General features: G+C 43.9%; 1 protein-coding gene across 1 annotated transcript in view; it reads left to right on the top strand.

The window, feature by feature from the left end:
- LOC308102798 (polypeptide N-acetylgalactosaminyltransferase 14-like) overlaps nucleotides 1–7500 on the top strand; it is a gene marked incomplete at its 5' end in the record, with an annotated part of 71776 nt that overhangs the window by 54175 nt on the left and 10101 nt on the right. The window lies entirely within an intron of this gene.

The raw sequence follows: 7500 nt of genomic DNA, 5'->3' as shown, positions 1-7500 counted from the left end.
AGCAGGCCACAAAGACCGGTCAAGGATAGAGAGGGAAACCTCATTAATACAAAGGACGGCCAACTTAATAGATGGGCCGAATACTTTGAGGAACTGCTCAATAGACCCCCACCAACAAACCCCCCAGAGATACAACCAGCACAGACCGACCTCCCCATCAGCTGTGACATACCCAGCAGAGAGGAGATCAGGAAAGCCGTACAACAGCTGAAAAATGGAAAAGCAACAGGGAGAGATAACATCTCGGCAGAAGCCTTAAAGACAGATGTCGATACCACTGTGAGGCTGCTTTATCCACTCTTCAAACGGATCTGGGAAGAGGAACAGATACCAGCAGACTGGAAAGAGGGCCTTATCAACAAGCTCCCAAAGAAAGGGGACCTCTGTAACTGCAACAACTATAGAGGGATCACCCTACTCTCAGTGCCAGGGAAAGTGCTAAATAGAGTAATCCTAGACAGAATGAAGGATGCAGTTGACCACCAACTAAGAGACCAGCAAGCAGGATTCCGAAAGAACAGGTCATGTATAGATCAAATTGCCACGCTCCGCATTATTATAGAGCAGTCACTAGAGTGGAATGCACCACTCTACGTCAACTTCGTAGATTATGAAAAAGCTTTCGATAGTGTACGTAGGGAGACCATCTGGAAGCTACTAAGACACCATGGAGTGCCCACTAAAATAGTAAACATAATCAAAAACAGCTATTCTGGAATGACTTGTAGAGTGATACACGATGGGGAGCTCACAAACCTGTTTGAGATCAAGACTGGGGTCAGACAGGGTTGTCTACTATCCCCATTCCTGTTTTTACTTGCCATTGACTGGACAATGAGAAAAACAACAGAACAAAGAAAGAACGGAATTCAGTGGACGTTATGGACACAGCTAGACGACTTGGACTTTGCCGACGACCTGGCACTACTCTCTCACAGTCACCACCAAATGCAAGAAAAAACCAAAATACTGGCAGAGACTTCCTCACAAGTAGGACTCTCCATACACAAGGGAAAAACACAACTCATGAAGATAAATAACACCAGCACAGAGCCAATCCTTCTAGGGGACAACACGTTGGAAGAAGTAGAGTCCTTCACCTACTTGGGGAGTATCATCAGCAACCAGGGTGGTACGGATGCAGATGTGAAAGCTAGGATAGGTAAGGCAAGAACAGCATTCCTACTCCTCAAGAACATCTGGAGCTCTAGAGAGATACAACAACAAACAAAAATAAGAATATTTAACTCTAACGTAAAATCAGTCCTGCTTTATGGGGCAGAGACATGGAGAACAACAAAGACCACAACAAATAAAGTGCAAACCTTCATCAATAAATGTCTCAGAAGAATCCTGAAAATACACTGGCCAGACAAGATCAGCAATATAGACCTATGGACGAAGACCAAACAACTCCCAGCAGCAGATGAAATCGGACGAAGAAGATGGAGATGGATCGGGCACACGCTACGCAAGCCAGTGTCAAATACGACCAAACAGGCTCTGACATGGAACCCCCAGGGGAAGAGAAACAGAGGTCGGCCCAAAAACACCTGGCGGAGGGATCTCCAGGCAGACACCAAGAGGCTGGGAGGCACCTGGTCACAGATAGAAAAGAATGCCAGTGACCGAGAACTCTGGAGGTCCCTTGTCGACGGCCTATACCCTGGAAAGGGTGTCAGGCATAAGAAGAAGAATGCTACAGACATCATTCACATTTTTATTTTCAGCTGTGCAGGATTTCCCTTTGCCTGAAATGATCCTATACTCCATTAGCTGTTGCTAGACAACCAACTACCAATCCCAGCGCAGTCCGTCCAAGCTACAGCACGAGTAAACGTGCAACTAGTGGTGTAAAGTAACTAAATACATGTACTCAAGTGCTGTACTTAAGTACAATTTTGAGATATTTTTAGTACCTTACTGTTCCAATTTTTGGTACTTCTACTCCACTAGATCTCAGAGACAAATATTGTACTTTTTACTCCACTACAGTTATTTGAAAACTTTAGTTATTAGTTACCTTGTAGATTTTGATTATTACAAAACATACATTAACCACTTCAGCCCTATATACATTTCGGCATTTTGAAAATAGCAGATCTACAAGCTCACAATGCGACGCATCGAGCTTGTAAATCTTCTATTTTCAAATTATTTGTATACATTTTGTAAACGTGAAATGGGACATTCTGCATAATTAGTTTTACTTTTGGTACATTAAGTTCCTTTTTGACGCCAATATTTTCGTACTTTTATACTTTTATATATATAAGTAAATTCTGAACAACAGACTTTTAATTGTAACAGAGTGTAACAGAGCGGCACCGAGTACTGCGCTATGAGCTTGTAGATCTGCTATTTTTGAAAAATCGTGTTTTTTTTTGCAAATCTTTGAATATGTATATTTTTAAAACAAACATTTGTAACTCAAATCTTTGATTCTGGGGGTCCCTGGAACAAAATATTTTGAGATGGGGGTCCGCGGCCAAATGCATATCATTTTGTCCTTGACATGAAAAAGTTTGAGAACCACTGATTTAGACCATACAGTATGACTAGAACTGCTGCCAACAAACCTTCACCCATTTCTTTGCAGTGCAGTTGTAATTTTTTCCAAATTATTTCCATCCAGTTTTACATTAAATTTAGATGTCACCATATGTATGGGTAGATTGAGATCTCTGATTGTCTGGCTACGCAAGACTGGGAATGACTAATACATCAGGCAGATTTAAATAATTTTCTTCAAATATTTGAGAAAAGAAATTGCTTCAAATGCCCATCCCTATTATCTACCGTGTGTGTGTGTGTGTGTGTGTGTGTGTGTGTGTGTGTGTGTGTGTGTGTGTGTGTGTGTGTGTGTGTGTGTGTGTGTGTGTGTTTTTTTGTGTGTGTGTGTGTGTGTGTGTGTGTGTGTGTGTGTGTGTGTGTGTGTGTGTGTGTGTGTGTGTGTGTGTGTGTGCGTGCGTGCGTGCGTGCGTGCGTGCGTGCGTGCGTGTGCGTGTGCGTGCGTGTTTCAAGGACCATAATCAGCGACAGTGGGAAGGTCAGAGGAAAAGTGAGTTACATCACATAATCATATTCATGACACATCTAGACACACACGCGCACACACACATATTCGCACATACACACACATCAGATGGGTGCTAAATGTAGCAGTATAACATAACAACCCTGACCTAGTTACACACTATATGAAATGTGTGTCTGTATGAGTGCATGTGTGCATGAGCTTCATTGTATGACCTGCACATGTGTTGTGCTAATTAGAGACATGAAAAGGTTGTGTCATCGTAAGTTTTTGCGCGCGTGTGTGTGTGTGTGTGTGTGTGTGTGTGTGTGTGTGTGTGTGTGTGTGTGTGTGTGTGTGTGTGTGTGTGTGTGGGGGTTTTCTCACAAAATATGGATGTCTTGTTGGTGTCTGTGTGTGTGTTTGTGCCAGTGCAAAACATCCACCTACACAAAGGGAAATGTTTTGTTACAGTTTATACCGAGTTGTACTCCCTCCTTTACTCAACACACCCTTAAAGGTTTAATGACATTCACTTTTACACCACATTCAAAGTCTTTGTCCTGGTCCTTCAAAAGTGTACAAAAAGTTTTAAGTGAAAATTCCATTCCAGTGATCAATGGCAGGTGTTTTTCTCTCACATTTCTAAAGCCTTTTCAACTGCAATGAAAAAAGAAATCTTTGCCTGCGGGTGTCGCTGGTGAGGGATTTTGCCTGTCAATCATCGCCTCTGCTCCGCCCCCCCCCAAAGGAAAGGATAGGGGAGGGGAGGGGCGAGGAGGAGAGTGGGCGGGATTAATCGACTGTGACCTCACTGTCGAAGGGCCAAGCTCAGATTACTTTTCAGCCTAATTATTCAGAAAACCCCAGACCACAGAAAATCCACTGAATGTTCTAAGTTCAGGTTTTTGGGGTGTAATTGAGGTCATAAAACCCCAAATAAAACATTGAAAATAAAAAAAGTGAAAATGAATGTCATGATACCTTTAAACTGCATCATGTAAACCTTCCAGCAGGTCTGGAATATTTGGTTACATTTACTGTTATCTCCTACTGCTCATTATCTCATGCTTGTAATGGTCAAAAGTAAACAAATTACGTTTCTGCCTGATGTACCTGCCTCTGAACAAAAGCCTTTCAGTGGCTGCTGAATATTTGGTTACGTTAATAATAAATAAATAAAATAACCATGTTAAAATATCCAAACCTTCAGTTAGCATGTAAGAACAAGAGAGAATAAGATCCTGAACTTGTTGTGCGCCTATATATATTACCCACTTTTAACCCTGTCTAACCAGAATGCAGAAAGAAAATGTATCTATAACCTTACAATATGTCACAATGCGATGTGTTGTAAGGTTGTAGATCTACTACCCCCCCCCAATAACCCAAACTTGTCCCAACATACAATACGGGACTTATATTTGTGGAGCTCCACGGTGAGGACTTGGATGGACTCTGCCAGTGTAAAACAGACCAGTGGTTGTCAAACATCTTCATGTCAAGGACCCCCAAGTTGATATGTGTTTGACCGCGGACCCCCATCTGAAAAGATTTTATACCAGAGAAGATTTATGTATAAAATGTTTTTTTCTGAAAACAGCAGATATACAAGCTCACAACGTGTCGCAGTGGCAGAGGGTTAAAGTGTCTAAACTGATTTTTATGCTATATTTTGCTGCGGACCACTGGAACCCCCTCAAGGACCCCTAGGGGTCTCCCGACTGCACTTTGAGAACCACTGGCAAATGGACTGCATTTATATAGCGCTTTCCATTGTATTTCACATTCACACACAGGAAATCATGCAAGGCGCAAACCTGCTCTCCGGGAGCATTTAGGGGTTCAGTGTCTTGCTCAAGGACACTTCGACACATAGCCAGGAGGAGTCGGGAATTGAACCTGGAACCCTCGGATTCCAAGACGGCCACTCTCCCACCTGAGCTATAATGCCGCACTGGTAAAGAGACTGCAGGTTCTGTTAAGAGAGCACCGACCGTACCCTACAAAACGGTCCACTGCTATTCCAACAGCAAGCTCAATGAAATCAATGGGATCATTATAGCCCTGTTGAAAAGACAGAAGAGGGCTTACAGGGCAAGGCCGTCCGGAGGGAGCTGGAGAAGGCTGTGGCGGGGCTGCAGCCACAGGACTGCTACAATGACAGACTGGATGGCAGGCTACAGGCCCACAACTCCACAGAGGTGCCGGGGTTAAGAGGATTACTGGCTACGAGGCAGTCAAGCGGTGTGGTGGAACGGTTGCTAATGAGCTGAAACCTGTTCTTCAACAGGTTTCCATCTCCCATCCCCACTGAGCTCAGCCATGCTGCCCGGGGTCCTCATCCTCATCCACTATAGCAGGGGTCTTCAACGTTTTCAGGCCAAGGACCCCCTAGCTGAGAGAGAGATGAAGCAGGGACCCCCTCTATATTGTGTTTTAGATTCAACTTTTTTTGTTTACGTTTACTGTTCTTTTCCCCTCTACACCTATACCTCTTTGCCAAAAATAGCCGATCTACAAGCTCACAACGCTTGTAGCTCTGCTATTTTTGGCTAAAGTTCTCCTCAGAAAAGGGATGCTAGGGTTCAAGTGGTTAAGGTAAAAAAAAATAATCATATCACACAAAGATTTGGCGGACCCCCTGTATTAACTCTGAGGACCCCCTAGGGGTCCCGGACCCCCTGTTGAAGTCCCCTGCACTATAGTACTATAGTACCCTTATTCATACCTCCCCTAATCTCTCTCTGTCAGCACCACTGCTTTAAGCTAGCTCTCCACCGCACCGATGTCGGGGGCGGAAGCCGTTGGAAATCGTCTTTTGCCGACAACCTGCCGACAACCTGTTGTAGATAGTGCCGTGCCGTCGGGTCGGGGCTTCGACAGCCGACCGAAATTGCTCGGTCGGGTCCCGACAGGCTAGAGCCGGTCAATAGCCGCAGGGTGGTGAAGAGTTTTTTTTGTTTTGGTCCAAACTGAGGTCTCCAGCGTTGCCAGATTCAGTGAGTGAAACAAGCGACCAGCTCTATGAAAACAAGCCCAAAAGAAGTGACCAGTTTTACTACTTGAGCCCTAAATTACATCAGCTGTTTTCAAAGACTGTCTTGAAAGCAAGCCCAAATAAGTAACTACACATCAGAAACAAGCCCAAACAAAAACAACCCGCAACTATGAATATTTATAAGTGACTTTACAGGAAAACAACCCCAAAGTCGCTTATAATAAGCAGACCTGGCAACGCATGTGCACTACAATGTGCCGTTGGCTGACAGTTTGCAATAGTTTGCGGAGAACTTTTTTACTTCCGACTACAACTGGCTGCTAGTCTGTAGTCTGTTGCAGTCTGAAGTAGTCTGTCTGGTAAAGAGCCACCTTTAGACATGTAATGTTGTTGTTGGTATGGAATAAACACAGAAGCACAGCCAAACCGAGTTCCTGTTTTAATAGGTGGTGCCCCCAGATCCAAAAAGGGGGAAAAGGTTTTTCTTTCTTCTTTTTTTTACCGAATGGGTTCCCAGATTGCACCTCCCCCTCTTCCAGCATTGTTGGAACCGTTTCCATCACATTTGGAACCATTTCCAGCACCGGTTTATCACACTGTCAGACTTTCCGTCTGCTATACGATTACAACACCGGTTGTTTTCTAAAACTTTTTAATTTCAAGGAACATAACTCTGAGAGAGTACATTAAGCTCCACAACCAAGACCCTCTTTTTTCTATTCTGTTCGGATTAATGACTCCTGCTTGACTCTGGCACCTTTGCAATGGACAACTGTGATGTACACTACAGAACCAGAATAACCACTGTAAATGATTCATGGTTGATAGATTGTATATTTACTCATTATATTCACTGTTAGACTGTCCATTATATTATCCACTGTTGTAGACACTGTACAGTAAGCCTCATATCCATTCTCAAGTCTGTACTTCAATAACCATTCATTGGTATAGATAAACTGTATGTTCATAATAGATATACTATATGTGGACCCTAAATACACCATCCATTTGGGTACATCATAGTCAAATTAATTCAGGTGATTTACTGTGTAAATGGTGCATTTATAGCGCTTTTATCCAAAGCGCTTTACATAGATTGTGCATTACATTCACCCATTCACACACACATGGCGGAGGAAACCATGCAAGGCACCAACCTGCTCATCTGGAGCAATTAGGGGTTCAGCGTCTTGCTCAAGGACACTTCGACATTAACTCTGGGGGAGCCCGGGATCGAACTGGGAACCTCACAGTTCCCATCCGGCCGCTCTACCAGCCACTCTCTACCACTGAGCCACTGCCACTCTTTGCTTGATATTTGGACAAAATCTGTAGTAATATTTTTTTTGAATGCAAAAATCTGCCTCCTGGTGGCGCTATAACAGGCCGACGTTGCCGGAGATTTGCTGTTCACAGACAGAAGGGGACACACACGGACGGACGGACGGACGGACGGACGGACGGACGGACGGACGGACGG

Source organism: Gymnoscopelus braueri, assembly GCF_963280865.1.
Source record: "Gymnoscopelus braueri genome assembly, chromosome: 16".
Classification (NCBI taxonomy): Eukaryota; Metazoa; Chordata; class Actinopteri; order Myctophiformes; family Myctophidae; genus Gymnoscopelus; species Gymnoscopelus braueri.
The sequence above is the reverse complement of the archived record's forward strand: the minus strand, read 5'-3'. Positions and strand labels throughout refer to the sequence as shown.